At 34.9% G+C, this 22,030-nt stretch overlaps 1 protein-coding gene across 36 annotated transcripts in view; it reads right to left on the reverse strand.

Annotated features, from left to right (window-relative positions):
- RIMS2 (regulating synaptic membrane exocytosis 2) overlaps positions 1-22,030 on the reverse strand; it is a 597,264-nt gene that overhangs the window by 306,736 nt on the left and 268,498 nt on the right. The window lies entirely within an intron of this gene.

Raw genomic sequence — 22,030 nt, forward strand, 5'->3', positions numbered from 1 at the left:
AGGGTTGGCTCTTAAAAATCATTTTTCATTCAACATCTACCTAGATCACTCCTAGTATCGGTTCATCTAAATCTTCATTTTATCATTATATCTCCAATCCTTTACTGCTCTAACTTGAGATAATCAATTTAAATAAATACCAACTGTAATGATTTGTTCATTTAAAAAAGTCACAAAGATCTGCTATTTTTATTCCATCTTCATTAAATTAAGGCCAGCTCCATGACACTTCTCTGTCTTCATAGCTGACTCCTAACATGTCCTTACAGACTCAGAAGAAGAGAGTGTTTGTTAAGTTTTCAACCTGCCCCTCTAACACCAGTATAACCTGGTAGAACTTGCAATCACACATCATACTCTTTGTCAACAAAATATTCACGCTGTCCTCTTCTCTGGCACAAACTCAGATAATGGCAATCACTAGCCATGAGAAGCAATGGAACTGGAATCCTGAAGATGACAGAAAAGGTTTAGAATAACTGTTACAGAGATTTTACCAGGACACATGAAATAGTGGGGTCAGTTGAAGTTAAAGATGACCAAGATTAGATAGCTCAGTTGAGAATTTCTTAGACAATATTTTTTTGATTCCAAAAGAAAGAGCAGAGAAAGGATACACATGGAGTGACCCAACCCAGCTGCATCATCATTCTCCTCTCAATCCTTTTTTGTATCACCTAGTCCCTTTCCCCCATATCTGGAATGCAGTCTGCCAATGCATCAGTTAAGGTTCGTTAACAGAAACAAAAGTCACTCTAGGTTTTCCAGGGAGTCGGGGTTTCAATATAGAAATCAAAACTACACAACTGTTGAACCTGCTAAGGAATGAACGTCAGAGAAGATAATGCTGTTCTTAGTCTGGAAAACCAAAGACAGGGTTCTCAAAATGGTCATTAGGAAACTGCTGTGAATTCCAAAAGTCTTGAGGAATTTGCCACCAATTACCTCAGCTGCCTACAGCATTAGGGTGGTCAATTAAAAGGAGTTTCATCTAGGAGCCACTAAGACTTTCACATCTGCCTATCTGCCTGCCAACAACTCTGCTCGACAATCATGGTTTCTTTAACTTTTCTACCTTTCAAATCTCACACATGTGCATTGTTAGGGTTGACTCTAACCTAGAGCCATAAAGGGGAAAGTATTGCAGTAAATGAAGGAGCTGGCCTGTTCCCTTAAATGTTTTATGATTAAGCAAGTGTATGTGCTTTTTTTTTACATTTACATATAAAACATTTAGGACTTAATTACAAATCTTTTAGGTTACAATTGTTACATAACACCATAGATTCCTACAGTTTAAAATATACAATCAAAACAGAGCACTCAAAATAAATTATACAGTATTAACCTACATAATATCCTATTTATGTGTCTGTTATGCATAATTCATTTTACTTTTTGTCATTATTTTTATACATATGAATAAAGAAAAAATACTCTAGTATGGTAGCAATGTATCATGAAAAGAACACTAAAGTTAAGGGATCTGGGTTTCTTAGTCCTACTTCTGCTATTAACCAGTTACTTGAACCTATAAAGCCATTTAATCTTTGAGAGTCTGTGCTTTAAAGCGAGAGACATAGATTATACACATTAACTCAAATATTATTTTAACAAATATGTATTAGGTAAGAACTAAATGCCACACACTATAATATAGATTAGGAATACAGGAATGATTAAGAGATAACCCTTATAAGAAGGTGAATGATTCTAAAACCCTCTTCCATTTCTTAGAGATTATGATCTTATACTATTGATACCACAACTTCATCAAGTTAATATGCCTAAATGAAAGCTTAAAGCATCGCAAAAAATAATAAGGATGCTCTTATCAAGATGTAATTAACTGACTAGCGCCAATTTTCAATATACTCACATCTCATTAACTAGCTACTTAGTACTAACTATACCAAAAATACATATACTAACTGAGATAAGTGAGAATTTCTCTAGGGAACTCTAAAGAATAAGCAATTAAATTAGTTCCTTCTCAAACTGACCATCTAACCTCCATTAGATTAGATGTAGAATTTATGTTAGGAATTCAAATTCATTTCAGTATGTTTAAAATAATATAACAATTTTTTCCAATCTAAGTTAATAAATATATTTTCTCTAAAAATGTGTTATTCATAAATCTAATTTAATATAAAGAAATTGATACTGTTTCAAGAGTAAGGCTAGTGTTTCTCAGATTTATATGGTACATAAAAAAAGAATTTTTTAAATTTCATTTAGAGATTGCTTAATTAAATAAATTTTAATTTCCTTAAAATGCAGTGTGGACTGAATAGGAAATTTTATAGCTATATATAAGCATATGAATTTTGGAAACATAAAAAAGGAAGTCAAATGTGATTTGCTACATGAAAGCAGTATTACTTCATTACAATAGGCCAGTAAGAGCAGCTGTCCAGCATATTACTACTCATCCTACAGACAATTACCTAACTAGTGTTCTGCGCTGTCCACTAGACTTCAAATTTTGAACCAGAAAGGACTATGTCTAACACACCTTTGTACCTCCAGTATTTATTCAGTCACTCAACGAATATTTATTTAGTGCTTACTATGGGCCAGGTATGATTCTGGTTGCTGGAAATGCAACAGAGAAAAGACACATAAGGTCTCAGCCCTCAAGAAGTTCTTTCTAGTAGGGAAGACAGACAGTAAGCATATAAACAAATTAAGGTAATTTCATATAGTAACAAGTCCTATAGAAGAAAACTGAAACAGGGTAAAATTACAAAAAGTGACTGAGTGAAGCTACTTTCAATAAGGAAGTTCTTTCTAAACAAGTACATTTGAACTAAGACCTGAATAGCATAGTTACATGATATGTAGCCCATTTATGTAAAACATACAGCTTTGCTGGGGATGTTTTGGGTATTCTCATTAAGTTGCTATTCTTTTCTTTCCCTTTTTTTTTACTCAAAGCTGTTCTATAAAATATAAATTTACTGAATTCTTAATTGTTATTTTATTGAATCAAAGATTGTCCAGGGTAGTTCATCTCTAGAACCCATCTAAAAGCAGTCCACTAAGCCTTTTTCACATGCTCCTCCCTTCCAAAAGATTTCATGCTCCCAAATGAGTAAACTGTAATTTACCATATTTGGTAAATACCTCATCATATTTTATCTCAGTTGAAAGTCAAAAGAAAAACAAGCAGACTAAATCAGAATGAATGGACACTGGTTTTACAATATTATCAAAAATACTTACATGCCTAAGATTGTTAATACAAATTAATCTCTAAAATGTGGAGCTTAAAGCCATACAAGAAAGTGAAGTAAAAAATTTCAGAAAATATTCAGGGAAAAATTGGATATTTTGAAGGACGGTCAACTTAATGATGGCCTTCTTCCTCACTGCACTTCTTCCCTAGGTAATCTTACCCATTTCTATCCAGAAATGTCTATAATACTCCTTAAAAGTTAAGTTTCAAGAGAACAGGCAACCTGGGTCTAAGGAGGATGGCAGATAGTAGGTGCTCAATCTTCTGAATTAAAGAACCGAATGATTAATTCTCCCTTAGATTATCTCTACTTTTCATGGCTTGCTCTCTTCTTTTGTACTCAAACCCACTGATGTGCTAAAATAGTCTAGATCTTCTCTTTTCCCTACTACTCCCATGGCAGTAATAGGGCCTTAAGTGCAATGAAGAAACTACTTTTATTAGTAGTGTAATTTAGCTCTATTGTATGTTAATTTGGCTTTTGTTGAACTTCAGACTATTGTTTATAAAATGACTTCTTTGGCAAAAATGTATTTTGAGTGTCAATCCCTTTAGAACTAAACATTTAGAACAAAATCTCTTTGTAAATTAGGGATTTCTAGTAATACATTTAACATCATGCTGGGTATGGACAGAAATGGGGAGAAAAAAAGCAACACTTCATCCCTGAGGAATTAACATAAATTTTTGAAAGTAAGTAGGGTAAAAGTGAATATAGTGAACCTATATAACACAGGAAATATATATTCCATTGTATTGATACATAAAAATATTTATTCATTAAACAGTTCAAATTCTAAAAGAAATTCTATTATTAATTAGACCTTAGCAAGCTATTTAAGTGCTTTTTAAAGATCATACCTTAGGAAAACTGAATCCAGTATTAAATCCAGCAATCACTTTGTTCTAGAGATTATAAAATTTGCCTGAAGCATGTGACTCAGACTGTAGATGCTGATTTGTACTGGATTTAAGTAAAAATAGAACACTGGTCAGGATTGCTGAAATTGGGATGACTATTGTCACTGTTCCTTAACATAATTTCTGAAATTGGGATGACTATTGTCACTGTTACTTAACTCTATGCTTTCAGGTAGAGTACCTGATAGTATATTTATTAAAGCCATGTTAGAAGCAAGGCAAGATTTTATTCTAAGAATACTCTTACCAAACAATGATGAATCTGCTATCAGTTATTCCAAAATATTCAAATACTCGTCAGAACAATTTTTACCAGTCACATCATTATTTCATATATACTTTCTTTGACTTAAAATTGCTATATATCTTAGACACTATATTTTTTTCAGAAACTGAAGAAAATCCATGAAAATGTAAGTACTACATCTTTAACCTTTATTTTCCCTACTGACCTTTATAAGCAGGCCTTGGCATTTATTATTATCAAATGGAAAACATTTAATAGGAAAAAGAATATAGTGATAATCTGTACACTTCTCTGAACAATCATAAAGCATTTAACAGTATTTAACCCATAAATTTTAATTCAGAAGAACGTTGCAATTCATCTAAGATGTTATATTTCACTTAATCCTTCAAAGACCCTTAGAAATTAAAAGGCAGAATCCAGAATTATGACTTTTTTAGAATAAAATGTATTTGTGACATTATGTAGTGCCTTAATTTTTACTCCTATTCATCAATCAATCTCTAGTTCTAATATATAACAATATCAGTATTATATTCACTTTGTATTTACCTAGTATCTGTTCATCTTACTTCTCTTTATTAAAACCTAGGTTGCTACAATTATTTTCTCTTTCACCATATTATAGTGGTCTCAACTGGAACTAGTTTATAGAAAAATCACATAAAGAAATGTCCTAAATCTATTTTTTTTTTTTTTTTTTTTTTTTACTTTTGGCTGCATTGGGTCTTCGTTGCTGTCCGCGGGCTTTCTTTAGTTGCAGTGAGCGGGCTTCTCATTGCGGTGGCTTCTCTTCTTGCAGAGCACAGGCCCTAGGCACACAGGCTTCAGTAGTTGTGGCTCGCGGGCTCTAGAGCGCAGGCTCAGTAGTTGTGGTGCACGGGCTTAGTGGCTCCGCGGCACGTGGGATCTTCCCTGATGAGGGCTCGAACCTGTGTCCCCTACGTTGGCAGGCAGATTCTTAACCACTGCCCCATCAGGGAAGCCCCTAAGTCTACTTTAATCAGTAGCATTTCTTGTTCACTGCTTATAAGTTTTTTGTCATCTGGACTAACTATTCAATCTATTTCTAAATATTCTAGCTGTATATTCACACCCACTCCATTATAAATGTCTGATTAGGCATAATAGGTTGAGCAAGAAACTCTACCAATTAGTGTCTTTAAAATTCCATGTCTAAAAATCATATTGACTGATAGAGAAACTCCAAATAAAAAGATTCTTTCCCAATTAAAGCCACTGTTGACAATTTCCCAAAGGCAGTCTCAATTTATATACTGTATACTAATTCATGATGTTTTAAATATTAGTTTCTATTTTAATATTTACAACCTTTAACATCCTATGTGGCTTGTGTTATTAATACTACCTAGAATACTGACCATATATACTATAAAATAATCATCAAGTTTCTGAAAATATAATCCAGTAAACATTTGAAAACATTTACAAGGACAGTGAAAGGTTACGTGGAAACTTAAGTTTCAATATTCATATATTTTTAACTCTTAAGACTTATGCAATTTTTAAGAATCAAAATGACATTGAGAGAAGAGTGAAGAATTTGAAGATTACTAATTTCTGTAAATTCAAATCTATGTTATAACAATTAAGCACTACCTATATGAAAATCTCTTACTCATAATGTTTAATTAGTAGAGGTTATTAAATAATTGTCATTTTATATATAAAAGAATAGAAATGACATTTGAAGAGTCAATAATTTGAAAAAACCTCCGTTTTAAAAGCATGATGTTGCTAAATAAATTGAAATAATTAATTCAATTACACAATGCTAACCATACAGTTTAAACATAACATTGCAATCAATTTCTGAAATTTGAAGCTGTTAAGACACATTAAATCAAGGATTTAACAGAAGCACACGATCCTGTAAAGCATAAAATATGCAGGTTCTATTCCTATAATTCCTACAAAAAGGAAGTTTTACAAATCAAACAATTTATATTCATCATAAAACATGAAAAAAAAAACAATCTTTTTTACATTTCACAGTATTCAACACATTTTTATATTTTTACCTTTCGCTCAACCAATGCACATCTGTCGAGCATGAAGCATCATGTTGACAAAAATACATCGGCACTATGCCGGGCAGTGCTTTCATTTAATCCTTCTAGCTCTAGCAAAATCATAGAAGCCATCCTTAATCAGATGATTTGAAAGTCTCTACTTGCTCACAATCATTTTATTTCAAAACTCAATTACCAAAAAGTTACACATAAAACAAAACTCATTCACGGATGGAGTCATAAAATCCTCTAGTGATGGGACTGTTAAGAAAGAGGTTATTCCTTAATGCCGTTACTATGTGGCTGTATATAGCTCAGGTCAAGTAAGAACGTACCCTGTAAGAAGGATTATGGTACTTAGCTGATTAGAGCCTCACAATACTGAACACCAGATGCATCCTACATCCAAGGCATTTCTGGGCACTATACTTAAAATGGACAGATTCAAAAATTGTAAACCACGTTCTCCTATATGAATTACAGTATTTCTAAACTAACAGGATTTGTTGTGTTTGCTATTGATGTCTACCACACTGCTTTCACTATAAAATGTAGAGTGATAGCAAAAGATGGTGATGGTTTAACAGGTCTACTCTATCATTTCTTTTCAATTATTCAGTAAGAAGTTTCTTAATCTTTACGAAAAAGAGAATGCTCCCCTAAAGGCGTAACGAAACAGGAAGTAGCAGTTTCTGTAAAAATTTAATTAAAAATGTGTTCCGTGAGCTAAGAATTTGGTTAGACACTGAGTTTAAATCAAGCTTTGCTCACTTTATTACTTCAATGCCTCTATTCAGTCATTCAAAAAACTAAAAAATAGGAAAAAAGATAACACCATGGATTCCTTTCTACCAAAAGCCAATTACCTAGATGTTAATGTTATACTTCTGAGAATTATGTTTAAGTGACTCCAAATAAACTTATATAAAACTGAGAAAAAGTCAGTGTTTGAAGAGTAGGGAGAGATGCGAAAGTAGTGTGCTGTGTTTTGGTCTCCCAAATTTCAAGTTTAAATGAGGGTTTAGGAATATGTTGTAGCACCATTCAACTACTTATGCAGTATTCATCTACAGAATTCTCTCCTAAAATGTAGACCTTGGAGACATTGGGCACAAGGGGCGGCTGGGGGGAGGCAGGGAGTGGGGAACAGGGACAGATACAGTCATTTTTACCCTCTGAGATTCCTAATACAGACTTGTAGACTATTCAAACAGAAATGCAATAAAAATTAGAAATGCAAGTTAATTCATTTTTACAGAAATATTAACCAATAATAAAATTCAACCACTTAGACCCCACAGTTCATTTCAAACTGAAAAAAAAAATTCCACATAATATTTTGATTCTTCCAAGCTGGTAAGTCCAGAAGATTTCAGAAACAACATTACAGTTGATGCTATGATAGCAAACTGTCTTCTGTACTTTTCCTTCCATTCACTTTTACCCCTTCAGTGAGCTCTTGGCAATGTTTTCCCAACTGTAATGCACACTCTGCTGCCCTTCCTCTCCTCTCCCATTAACCTTGTTTCTAGCTTCTCTTATTTGTCCACCTCAGACTGTCATTCGTATCATTTCTAGCACCACTGCTGCTTTCTCTTTACTCTCTACAGATTGTTCTATGTCTCCAATTTCTTCTTCCCCACCCTTTGAGAGTTATTGGGTTGGCCAAAAAGTTCGGATTTTTCATAACATCTTATGGAAAAACCCGAGCGAACTTTTTGGCCAACCCAATATCTTGTCTTTTTTCTAACTCTTTACTTTGACTTTTTTTTTTTTTCCCAATTATTCCCTAGATAAGCACTTCTTATGCATTCAAATTTATGAAGTTCCAATTTGGGGTTTAAAATGTTTTCATGAGAATATTACAATTTTAGTATCCATTGACCACTTCAGAAATACAAAATAACAAAAAGGTTCTGTGAAGCAGATACCAGCTTAAATTAACTTTATTTTATTCATGACAATATTTTCAACTTGTATTTGAAAGATGAAGATCTAGTACATGCAAGTCTCTAGGAAAGAGTGCACAAATGATGCTCCCTTATAGTAACACATTGGGCCACTCCCCTTTCCCCACTATCCCTCCCAAAATTGCCATGTCAAAAAGAGACACAAAGGCTAGGAACCATTCTGTACTAGAAGGTAATTTGAACCTGTAGTAATTTTATTTCCCTTCTTTAAGGTGCTCTATCGAAGTCTATGGCAGCCTTAGAAACAATCCTACAATAAAGATTCACTGGAATCAATACAAAGAAGTACAATGAGCAACAGAGAAGAAATAAAAGAGGGAAAAAAAGAATAAATAAGTTTATCTAAACTTCCATAATCATCAGAGAAAGGCCCTAGAAAGAGTTATTTTCTTCTATTTTCCACTGAAAACGTTATATTCTTTTAATATTACTGCCCCTCTACTGAACTTCAATTATTGGTTTCATACACTTGTTCCATTCTCTCCTCCTATTTCTATTTGCTCCAAAGAGGCAACAGATTTTTGGTTAGGGCCTGCAACTATAGTTATTCAGAGAAGAGAAATATTTTCCTGTAAAATGAAACAAACATATCTAGAAGTATATATCAAATTTAAAAAGAGATGCTGTTTATCTGCAAATCAATCATGCATATAATTAATTTTCATCTTAAGGGTTTATTTCCTTATTGAGAAAAAGAATTATACAGTGTTTTAAAATATAGAAAATACAGGTAAGTAGTTTTAAGGAGAAGTGGCATTTTCTGTCTCAGTTAATGGTTATTCTTTCCTTCTAGTTATTCACCCAATCCATGAGGAAATTCTGCTGGGTCTACCTTCAGAATATATCCAGAACCCAAACACTTCTCACCAACTCCACTAGTACAAGCCTGATTTAACCAGTATTTCTGGTGTGAATTACTGAAAAACTTCCTAACTGGTCTTCCTGCTTCTATTCTATCCCCCTTCAGATCAGTCTCAACACAGTAGCAATAATGTCTGTCAGATCATATCATTAACATGCTTGAAACCCTTCAGCACCTCCCCATTTTGCTTACAAGGCCTGTAGGATCCGGCACCCATTGCTCCCTGTACTCCTCCCCAGCTGCTTACCCCTGGCTCACTCAGATCCAGCCACGCTGGCTTCCCTGCATGTTTTCACTTAAGACCATTGCTCTGGCAGCTACCTCTGCCTGGAATGCTGTTCCTCCAGATATCAATAGAGATATCTAGGCTGCTAGTCAGTAGAGAGCTTCTTCAATTCTTCCCTCGTATCTCACTTTCTCAAAGTGAAACGTGGTCTCAAGGAGGCCTACCCTGGCCACCTTACTGAATACCAAATAAACATTTCTTTATTTTTGTTTTTATTTCTATTACTCTAGGAGGTGGATCAAATTGATCTTGCTCTGATTTACGTCAAAGAGTGTTCTTCCTATGTTTTCCTCTAAGAGTTTTGTAGTGTCCAGTCTTACATTTAGGTCTCTAATCCATTTAGTTTATTTTTGTGTATGGTGTTAGGGAGTGTTCTAATTTCATTCTTTTACATGTAGCTGTCCAGTTTTCCCAGCACCACTTATTGAAGAGACTGCCTTTTCTCCATTGTATATCCTTGCCTCCTTTGTCATAGATAAGTTGACCATAGGTGCGTGGGTTTATCTCTGGGCTTTCTCTCCTGTTCCATTGATCTATATTTCTGTTTTTGTGCCAGTACCATATTGTCTTGATTACTGTAGCTTTGTAGTACAGTCTGAAGTCAGGAAGTCTGATTCCTCCAGCTCCATTTTTTCCCTCAAGACTGCTTTGGCTATTCGGGGTCTTTTGTGTCTCCATACAAATTTTAAGATTTTGTTCTAGTTGAGTGAAAAATGCCATTGGTAGTTTGATAGGGATTGCAATGAATCTGTAGATTGCTTTGGGTTGTATAGTCATTTTCACAATAGTGATTCTTCCAGTCCAGGAACATGATATATCTCTCCATCTGTTTGTATCATCTTTAATTTCTTTCATCAGTGTATTATAGTTTTCTGAGTACAGGTCTTTTGTCTCCCAAGGTAGGTTTATTCCTAGGTAATTCTTTTTGTAATTCTTTTTGTTGCAATGGTAAATGGAAGCGTTTCCTTAATTTCTCTTTCAGATTTTTCATCATTAGTGTATAGGAATGCAAGAGATTTCTGTGCATCAATTTTGTATCCTGCAACTTTACCAAATTCAGTGCTTAGCTCTAGTAGTCTTCTGGTGGCATCTTTAGGATTCTCTATGTATAGTATCATGTCATCTGCAAACAGTGACAGTTTTACTTCTTCTTTTCCAATCTGTATTCCTTTTATTTCTTTTTCTTCTCTGATTGCTGTGGCTTGGACTTCCAAAACTATGTTGAATAATAGTGGTGAGAGTGGACATCCTTGTCCTGTTCCTGACCTTAGAGGAAATGCTTTCAGTTTATCAACATTGAGAATGATGTTTGCTATGGCCTTTCTTATGTTGAGGTAGGTTCCCTCCATCCAACTTTCTGGAGAGTTTTTATCATAAATGGCTGTTGAATTGTGTCAAAAGATTTTTCTGCATCTATTGAGATGATGATATGGTTTTTCTTCTTCAATTTGTTAATATGGTGTATTATGTTGATTGATTTGCGTATATTGAAAAATCCTTGCATACCTGGGATAAATTCCACTTGATCATGGTGTATGATCCTTTTAATGTGTTGTTGAATTCTCTTTGCTAGTAGTTTATTGAGGATTTTTGCATCTACATTCATCAGTGATATTGTAATTTTCTTTTTTTGTAGTATCTTTCTCTGGTTTGGGTATCAGGGTGATGGTGAACTCGTAGAATAAGTTTGGGAGTGTTCCTTCCTCTGCAATTGTATGGAAGAGTTTGAGAAGGATGGGTGTTAGCTCTTCTCTAAATGTTTGATAGAATTCACCTGTGAAGCCATCTGGTCCTGGACTTTTGTTCATTGGAAGATTTTTAATCACAGTTTCAATTTCATTACTTGTGATTGGTCTGTTCATATTTTCTATTTCTTCCTGGTTCAGTCTTGGAAGGTTATACCTTTCTAAGAATTTGTCCATTTCTTCCAGGTTGTTCATTTTATTGGCATAGAGTTGCTTGTAGTAGTCTCTTAGGAAGCTTTATATTTCTGCGGTGTTTGTTGTAACTTCTCCTTTTTCATTTCTAATTTTATTGATTTGAGTCCTCTCCCTCTTTTTCTTGATGAGTCTGGCTAATGGTTTATCAATTTTGTTTATCTTCTCAAAGAACCAGCTTTTAGTTTTATTGATCTTTGCTATTGTTTTCTTTGTTCCTATTTTATTTATTTCTGCTCTGATCTTTATGATTTCTTTCCTTCTAACTTTGGGTTTTGTTTGTTCTTCTTACTCTAGTTCCTTTAGGTGTAAGGTTAGATTGTTTATTTGAGATTTTTCTTGTTTCTTGAGGTAGGCTTGTAATGCTATAAACTTCCCTCTTAGAACTGCTTTTGCTGCATCCCATAGGTTTTGGATAGTCGTGTTTTCATTGTAATTTGTCTTTAGGTATTTTTTGATTTCCTCTTTGATATCTTCAGTGATCTCTTGGTATTTAGTAACGTATTGTTTAGCCTCCATGTGTTTGTGTTTTTTACTTTTTTTCCGGTTATTGATTTCTAATCTCATAGCGTTGTGGTCAGAAAAGATGCTTGATATGATTTCAACTTTCTTAAATTTACTGAGGCTTTTTTGTGACCCAAGATGTGATCTATCCTGGAGAATGTTCCATGTGCACTTGAGAAGAAAGTGCAATCTGATGTTTTTGGATGGAATGTCCTATAAATATCAATTAAATCTATCTGGTCTATTGTGTCATTTAAAGCTTCTGTTTCCTTATTAATTTTCTGTTTGGATGATCTGTCCATTGGTGTAAGTGAGGTGTTAAAGTCCCCCACTATTACTGTGTTACTGTTGATTTCCTCTCTTATAGCTGTTAGCAGTTGCCTTATATACTGAGGTGCTCCTATGTAGGCTGCATATATATTTATAATTGTTATAACTTCTTCTTGGATTGATCCCTTGATCATTATATAGTGTCCTTCCTTGTCTCTTGTAACATTCTTTATTTTAAAGTCTATTTTTTCTGATATGAGTATTGCTACTCCAGCTTTCTTTTGATTTCCATTTGCATGGGATATCTTTTTCCATCCCCTCACTTTCAGCCTGTATGTGTCCCTAGGTCTGAAGTGGGTCTCTTGTAGACAGCATATATATGGGTCTTGTTTTTGTATCCATTCAGCAAGCCTGTGTCTTTTGGTTGGAGCATTTAATCCATTCACGTTTAAGGTAATAATCGATATGTATGTTCCTATGACCATTTTCTTAATTGTTATGGGTTTGTTTTTGTAGATCCTTTTCGTCTCTTGTGTTTCCCACTTAGAGAAGTTCCTTTAGCATCTGTTGTACAGCTGGTTTGGTGATGCTGAATTCTCTTAGCTTTTGCTTGTCTGTAAAGCTTTTGATTTCTCCATCAAATCTGAATGAGATCCTTGACAGGTAGAGTAATCTTGGTTGTAGGTTCTTCCCTTTCATCACTTTAAATATACCATGCCACTCCCTTCTGGCTTGTAGAGTTTCTGCTGAGAAATCAGCTGTTAACCTTATGGGAGTTCCCTTGTATGTTATTTGTCGTTTTTCCCTTGTTGCTTTCAATAATTTTTCTTTGTCTTTAATTTTTGTCAATTTGATTACTATGTGTCTCGGTGTGTTTCTCCTTGGGTTTATCCTACCTGGGACTCTCTGTGCTTCCTGGACTTGGGTGGCTATTTCCTTTCCCATGTTAGGGAAGTTTTCGACTATAATCTCTTCAAATATTTTCTCGGGTCGTTTCTCTCTCTCTTCTCCTTCTGGGGCCCCTATAATGCGAATGTTGTTGCGTTTAATGTTGTCCCAGAGGTCTCCTAGGCTGTCTTCATTTCTTTTCGTTCTTTTTTCTTTATTCTGTTCCGCAGCAGTGAATTCCACCATTCTGTCTTCCAGGTCACTTATCTGTTCTTCTGCTATTGATTCCTTCAAGTGTATTTTTCATTTCAGTTATTGTATTGTTCATATCTGTTTGTTTGTTCTTTAATTCTTCTAGGTGTTTGTTCTTTAATTCTTCTAGGTCTTTGTTAAACATTTCTTGCATCTTCTTGATCACTGCTTCCATTCTTTTCCTGAGGTCCTGTATCATCTTCACTATCATTATTCTGAATTCTTTTTCTGGAAGGTTGCCTATCTCCACTTCATTTAGTTGTTTTTCTGGGGTTTTATCCTGTTCCTTCATCTGGTACATAGCCCTCTGCCTTTTCATCTTGTCTGTCTTTCTGTGAGTGTGGTTTTTGTTCTGCAAAATTGGAACTGCAGGATTGATTGTAGTTCTTCTGCAGTATTGTAGTTCTTCTTGCTTCTGCTGTCTGCCCTCTCTATGATATATTTTTTATTTGTCATGTTTTCTGTCTGCTTCTTCAGGTGTAAGTTTTACAGGCAGAGATCACTGTTTTGGTCACTTTATCCCAAATACGTGGCATACAGTAGGTACTCGATAAATATTTATTGAATAAGTAAATAAAGCTACACAAGCAAGCTATTTTTTACACTATGATGAAAATAAATGTCATCCACCCAACTTTCCCAACCTATCTACAATATAAACTTAATAGGATTAGCCAAAACTCACAAGACTTGTTTTCTTTTTTGTATTTTACCTTGGAAAATACACTGACAAATCACTCAAAATAGTACTCTCAGGTGAACAAGCAAAAGATGTGCCTTTGATGCATGAGTTTTGAGAATACTGACCTCTTCACTTTCCCAGCTACTGAATCTTTTTGTCCAATTTTGTTGATTTTTAAGAGTGATTTAAAAATTTAAGTGACTTTTTCAGAAATGTGGAGAAAACTGCATTGCTGAGATAGGGAGAGGTGAGGAGTTAAAGAAAAGCTGTTTCTTGATAGCAGAAAGAAAGAATATTTGAAAGTAGAGCTAGTTCTGTCAATTAGGCTGCCACTAATCTGCATGAGAATACCACGCAATCAACTTATTTTAGAATGTAGTGGGTACATAGAAAGCATTTTCCGAACAAGATTTTTCTTGCAAGAGAATTCATGATAAGATAACCAAATCAATACCATACTGTTTGGAGTAACTGCCATGACAAAACAAAAATAAATAAACAAAATAATAATATATTGTATTTAAATGTGGGAAACTTCATTATACCAGCATTTGTGGAAATAGAATTTTTCATGAATTATTCCTGTATTTTTAAGGTACCAATAAATACTCACATAGCATGTTATATATCTTGATACAAAGCTGAAGGAGCTGACACAAAATATTTCTAAATGATCTGCACATTCAGATCTGACTCAATTAGATTTATTAAAGAAACCAGATTTATCTTCCAGTTAACAGAATGTTCTTTCTCAAACACAGAAAACAGCACCTAACATCTGCATGCTAGCATGATATGTTGGAGTTCCTTAGTTATGGTTATCAAATATTGCATTGTTTCAAATTATGCATCAATCAGCACTACTGTTTACATATGCAGTATATTCTCTGGAAGTAGATACTCTTGATTCCTTAATTCTTCAAGACCAGTAAAAGACCATCAAGTGGAATCTTTAGCAGATTGTCTTCAAAAGTGGTTGAAAGTAGTATATAATTTTATCTTGGGGCACCATTCTTTTCACTCCACTTCCAGTCTCAGAAAGTCTACCCAAAACCCACATATCTACATGGGTTTAATATTAAAACATGATGGAAAATTTAAGGAAGTTTACTGAGGAGGTGAAGAAGATAGTATTGCACCCAATAGAGCAAACTTCCATAAAACATCCTCTTTTTAATAATTCTGCTCTTTCCTTGAAGTAATTCTCCCTTCAATAAAGCTCTCTTAGTTTCTTATCAGCTTGTCCCCCACACTCTTCTACAAGTTCCCTCTGTCAATGATGTATTACAGCCAGGGGAAAAAAAGTATGATGCTTGCTGGAGCTAGGCCCCAGAGGAGATGAAACAGAATGCAGTGGAAGCCACTGGTGGGGCTGAGCTTTGTGAAAGAAGGCTGTTAAATTTCTACTGTTTTTCTGTGGGTTTATAATATTTAAAACATGTGATGTCCTCTTTTAAACACCACATTAAAAGAGGGGTAAACCCATGAGGATGATGAGTCGCCAGATTAGACACTGGAGTTAGGACTTCCTTTTGAATGCAGACATGTTTTGTAATACAAATTCCTCCAGATAAATCATGTATTTTATCATCCCACCTAAGCGGGTCCAATCACAATGATTCTTAAGGACATTTGCCGGTCAGTGGTGACACAGATTTCCTGTTTTATGATTGAGAAGTCATATAACTCTCAGAGCTACTGAAGTCAATTTTGGGTCATGAGTTGGGGGAGTCTTCCCAAAATGGAGTCAATATCCACTTAGTGACAATTAAAAATAGAAAGAAAGAACTAACACAGAGTTGTAGGCCAACTATACTTCAAAAACAAATAAACTCATAGAAAAAGAGATCAGATTTGTGGTGGGAAATGGGGGATGGGGCATTGGATGAAGGCAGTCAAAAATTACAAACTTCCATGATTAAAGAATATGTCAGGCAATCATTTAAAATATTGTGCTATTTTTTCTGGATTTTATGATGTGTGTGGTATTTGCCAGGCTTCCAAATTTGTGATTTCTGTGATTTATTTTCCCTTTCTAAATACATATTAACTTTTGTACTTAATTTTGAATTTGTGAGTTTGATTTCTTTTCTTCAAGAGGGTCACACAAATTTGGTTAGCTTCAGGGCCCACAAATCTGGACCTGCTTCTGGTAGGAGATGAAAAGATCAGAGATTTGTAGATTATTCATGCTTTGTGTAGGTACTTTAAAAAACATTTTTAATCATAAAAAATGAGTATGTGCTTTAAAAAAAGTTACAAACTTCTAGTTGTAAGATAAATAAGCACCAGGGATGTAATGCACAAAATGATAAGTATAATTACCACCGCTGTGTGTTATATACGAAAGTTGTTAAGAGAGCAAATCCCAAGAGTTCTCATCGCAGGAAAAATATTTTTTTCTATTTCTTTAATTTTGTATCTATATGAGATGACGGATGTTCACTAAACTTATTGTGATCATCATTTCATGATGCATGGAAGTCAAATCATTATGCTGTATACCTTAAACTTACACAGCGCTGTATGTCAATTATACCTCAATAAAACTAGAAGACAAAAATAAAAAATAAAAATAAATAGAAAGAAAGAAATTACATCCTAAGTCATATTCTATGAGATTCAGGATCAATCCTCACCTGAAGCAACATGTACCTCCAGAGTTCTGATTCAGGTAAACCAATAAATTCCCTTTATTTCGTAAACCAGTCTCAGTTGAGTTTTCTATTACTTGCAACTAAAATCTTCCTGTCTGGCACACAATCTGTAATACAGACTCTAAAGTCTGTATATGACTTCTCATCAGCTGTCATGATGCTTATGAACTCTGTTTCTATGAAAATTGGTTTCTCTTTTGTGAAAAGCCAGCACACTGGGACTCATGTGCCCTGTAGTCATGTGGTTTCTTTAAAGTAGTTTTACACTAAATACAGTCATTTAATGAGATCAAAATCTTTCCTGGGATCAAAAATCGCAAGACTGGATGTTTAATATTACATTTCATTTGGTAATTATGATAGTAGACTGATTCTACTTAAGCCCAGAAAGCAATAAAAACAAATCACAGCCCGACAAGTCTCAAGCAACGGCAACAAGCTGCTTTTTTTAAGTAAGTCACATTGAACTATCCCCCACCCAACTTCTAAGCTAATTCAGAAATACAGAAAAGAGGTAGGAGACAGCAAATGAAATACTACTTTTATTACTGATAAAACTGAAATTGGAAAATTGACCTATATCTATGTAAAAGTGAGTTTCCTAATACCAAGCCTCAGAATCGTAGGAGCACACCTATTCATGCTCAGACAACCTGGTCTAAGACTATTTATTTTATAGCCTGTCCCTGTAAAACTCAAGGCAGGAACAGAAGAGAATGCATGCTGTGAGCAGCTTGTTCCCAAGAGAAGCAGGAAAGAAACAGAAAGTGCTACTTACACTCAATCAATTCCTTATCCCCAAGGGCAAAGTAGAACAGCGAGTAGAGGGAAGCCAGGAATAGTATTCTAGAGCAGCATTCTCCATGTAGAAGGAACCATAGGAATAAGGAAGGAGGGGATCCTATCTACTAAAACCCTGGAACATTTAAGTCTAGAATTGTGTTAAGTTAAAGCAGCTCTACTGAACATAGGACTTCGTAATTTAGGGTTCTAAATACACTTTGCTTAAACTGTTAGTTGATGAGACAATAGTAGGGAATTAGCTTTATAAAGTTCATAGGGGTGAACCAGGACCAAAGGCAAAAGAGAATGTGGCAGACACGGTTGTGTCTTTTCTTTCTTACAAATAGAATCATAATCTTATTCAGATCAACAGTGTGCTTAGTCTAAAAAAACTATTTTCCAGGTGCTCTTGTGGCTAGGGGTGGTTACGTGACATAGTTCAGGCAAATAATATTTAGATAGACGTTTACTAAGTACAGCTTCTACAAAGCTAATTATTCCTAAGTAAGAGATAGACCCAACTGGCATGCACCTTTCATACTTTGCCCTTCCTCCTTTATGACTGGAATGTTGTCCTACTTCCTATAACTCAGCCCTCTTTTAATCATAAGTTTGAAAGCCACACACTGTGGGTAGCAGGGCAATAAGAAAAAAAAGAAAAGAAAAAAAACAGAGTATAGGTCTCTGTTGATTTCCTTGAGCAGTCTATCTCCAGACTTGTTTTTACATGAGAAAAACATAAACTCCTCCTTTATTTAAGCATTGTAGTTATGATATTTGTGTTACGTATAGCTAAACACAATGCTAACTGAGGCCAGAGAGAGATTTGTCTCTAGGGAGAAGTGTAAGGCATCTGGAGTCATTAGCTACCTGGCTCTATTTCAGTAGAAAATAAACAAGTAAATAAGAGGCTACCATAGGTGAAAAGGTCTAGGAACAGAAAATAGGTGCAGGTTATCTAATGAATATAAGCCAAGGGGAGAGTGATTTCAAATGACAGAGACAGGATAGTATAGTGCAGATTTTAATTCCTTATCCAGTGGTGCACTGGAGCCAAGAGCCCATTGTAAACATTTCCTCCCAACTCTGTGTTCAGTGAAGTCACAATGGCAGCTTAAAATCAGGCATGCTGGCAATATTTATATCATGAAAATCGGCAAATGCTACAAACCGGGGTTTTTATTTTTCCCTTTGGAAAGCTGATTGTCAAATATTTACCAGCACACCACTAGTTATACCCCACTGCTCAGCTAAACAAGAGCCTAGAAAAAAGTGCAATGGTTAGCCAAAGAGCTACCACTATTCATCTGAGACTTCATTAGTGCAAAGAGTATATAATAGAGAACCTGACATTTAGCAGTTCAGTCACTGTTTGAGAAAGGAGGAGAAGAAGGGAGAATAAAAGAATTCTGTCTCAGTCATTGATAACTATAGAGTTAATTTGACTTTTCAAAAGAACTAAAAATAGGAAAACAAACTCCCCAAGTTTTAATTTAATGATACCTGAAAATCTCTGCAATTCTTTGAATACGGCATTCCACTCCCAATCCTACACTCTTTTGTTTGAATTGCATGTTGTGACAGAGTTTAAGTGTATTTATAAAATCAAAACATGTTAGAGCTTAAAAAAACCTTAGTAAGCATGATGTCCAAAGATCCAGTGGTCAGTGTAATGACAGCAGACAGGGAAAGAGGGTGTCAAAGAGCATTTAAAGTTCCCCTGAGTTACATAGAGAAAACTGAAAGTAGTTACCACTAGATGGCACTATATTATACAACCGAATCTACATCTTGAGGTACCCACAATAAAGAACTATTCTCATTTTTTCATTATTCTAGATTTTTACATTATGCAAAATCCCTTTACATTGTTTTATTTATTGGAGTTATTTATGTGCAATTCTTCGCACAAAAAATTTTAAATGGCACAAAAAGTAAAATGCAGAAAAAAGTTAAGTAGAAACAGAAAACCAGAATCAAACTCAGGAGTGGCACAAGAGGCCAGAAATGAAAGCTGGGTGAAGATTTAGAAGGCCCGTGTACCATGCTAAGCATTTTAAGGCTTTTATCCTGTAGGCAAAGGGGAGGTCATCAGATGTTTTGTGTTAGCAAGTTAACCCAAGCAATAATCTGGTTAAACCAAGGGACAGAAGCAAGTCTAATGGCAGGGAGATCAACTGGATTATTCCAATGATTCTGGTAAGAAATTATGAGGTCCTTAACTAAGGCAGTGGAAGGAGGAATGAAACAAAATATATTTAAGAGGCTAAATCTGTGAAAGTTTTTGACAGATTTGATGCAGGAGGTAAGAAAAAAGAAAAGCTGTCTATGAATTTTATTTCTTGAGGGACTGAATAAATAAGATTTAGAGCAGAAGAAAAGGAAAAAGTTTGTAGGAAAAATATATATTCTATTGTCCAATGAATAAATGTATTTCATAAATGACATTGCACAGTAAGAATCTGGCAGTGTTCCTCCATCACTGAACTTAAGAGAAGATATCCTAACTAGCCAACATGAGCATTTTTGTCTACTTGGTAGATTATATTTTATAATCAAACAAATTATTGATTTTATCATTATGTGGTAGTGGTGGTTGTTTAGCCAAACTGAGCACTGACTGTGTACCAGGTAATTTTATATGTACCCACTTTCAAGATAATCCTGTGAAGAAGGTACCATTATCATCATCCCCATTTTTCTGATGTGTAAACGGAGCACAGAGTGATTTACCTTGCCTAAAATCACACAGCTGGAAAACGGTACAGGAAGAATTTGAAACTAGTAAAAGAAAAAGTTGCCTTTACAGCCATCAGCTTGTAGCCGGCCTAGTTACTATTGGTTAGGCTCTTGTATGCCCCCAGTAAATGTAAACAATTTCATAGAATATCACCATCAGACAAGAGCTTTCTGTGACTATTATGCAACAAGGCAAAAGCAATACCACTCCACAATCAGATCTGAACAGAGATAAAACCAAAGACACTGTGCAATCAAAATGAGCATACATTCCCCTCCCCTAGCTGCAAAGTGACTACTGCTTCTTCTCCAGTAGTAGTGCTAGCACTGTTCTGTTCCTCCCACCTCCTAAATAAAAATTAAGATATTCAAACTGCCCCTGTTTTCTAACAAGCATCCAATTCAATGTAGATCTCCATTTCTTTGAATGCTCTCCCAACCACCTAATACAAACCCAAATCCTGTAACAAGCTTCCCTTGACCCTTTCTGGCAAAGATACCCCACAATTTCACAAGGTGCGTGGTCTTCCTTGCTGCAGCAAATAGTGAGACCCAACTTTCTTTGACTAGAGATGTGTTCCTGGTTGTCTTTGGTTAGTGGACAACACTAGCTCTTCAGGCTCTAGGGCTTCTGCCTTAAACACTATGCTATATGTGAACACCCCTCACACATGAAGGATACATGGTATCAGGGAAACTGTCACTCTTAAAGCCAATTGAATAGCTGGCAAAACTAACAAATAAAATGAAAACTAAAAACTAATGGATTTGATTTAAAAAAATAAGCACTTGCAGTTAAATGTTTAACCTATATGCCTAATTAATAATGATGCATGGGATGTTATATGTTTCATTAGATTTTTTTCTGTCTTATTCCACAAGGGAACTATATACTACATTCATATTTCATTGCTCATAAAAAATGAAAATCTGATCACACTTTAACAAAATAATAGGCAGAGTCAGTTTTAAACCTAGCTCTTTTAAAAAAGTTAAATGAGATAATATATATTCAGTGCTTAACACAATGCCTAGCATACAGTAAGTACTCAGTGATGAAAGGCATTGTTTTTGGATGTTTCTGCTCACTGGGAATGCAGAGATTACCTAGTATAAAAAGCAAATTTTCTATCTTTACTTGAACCTAAAAGAAATGTTGAATTTTTTTCAATTTGTGAAACATATTCTCTCACATCTTTTACTCTACACCTAGTTTACCCTTTCCTTAAGCTCCCAAAGGCCTAACAACAATGGCCATTAACATTTATTGAATACTTATCTGCTAAATACTACGCATAGCAATTCACTACACCATCTCATGTACTTCTAACAAACAACCCTATGAAGAAAGTTCTATTATAATACCCTTTGTGCAAATAAGGAAAGTAAAACTCAGAGAGATTAAGTAAAAGAAAACAATGAGGGAGTGACAGAGCCTGAATTTGAGCCCAGTTTGTTTTACTCCAGAACCTGTACTCTTAAGACACTCCATTCCTTTACGTGTGCAATTTAGTGAGTTGTCTCAGCTTGCCAGGGAATAAATATGAAAATGTTATTATTTTTCTCCAATCAGTGCATTCAACTATGTTCTGTTGAATCTACCCTTCTCATTCCATAATGACATCTAGAATAGCTTAAGTATAGCCACCTTCAATGATGTTGATCTGACCTACAGGAAATTCACTGTCGTAGATACTACTAGAGTCCTGTGATACCAAAGTATCCTCCCCTTCTGAGCACACAGATGACTGTACTTAT

This window comes from Balaenoptera ricei, chromosome 17 (assembly GCF_028023285.1).
Source record: "Balaenoptera ricei isolate mBalRic1 chromosome 17, mBalRic1.hap2, whole genome shotgun sequence".
In the NCBI taxonomy this organism is placed as follows: Eukaryota; Metazoa; Chordata; class Mammalia; order Artiodactyla; family Balaenopteridae; genus Balaenoptera; species Balaenoptera ricei.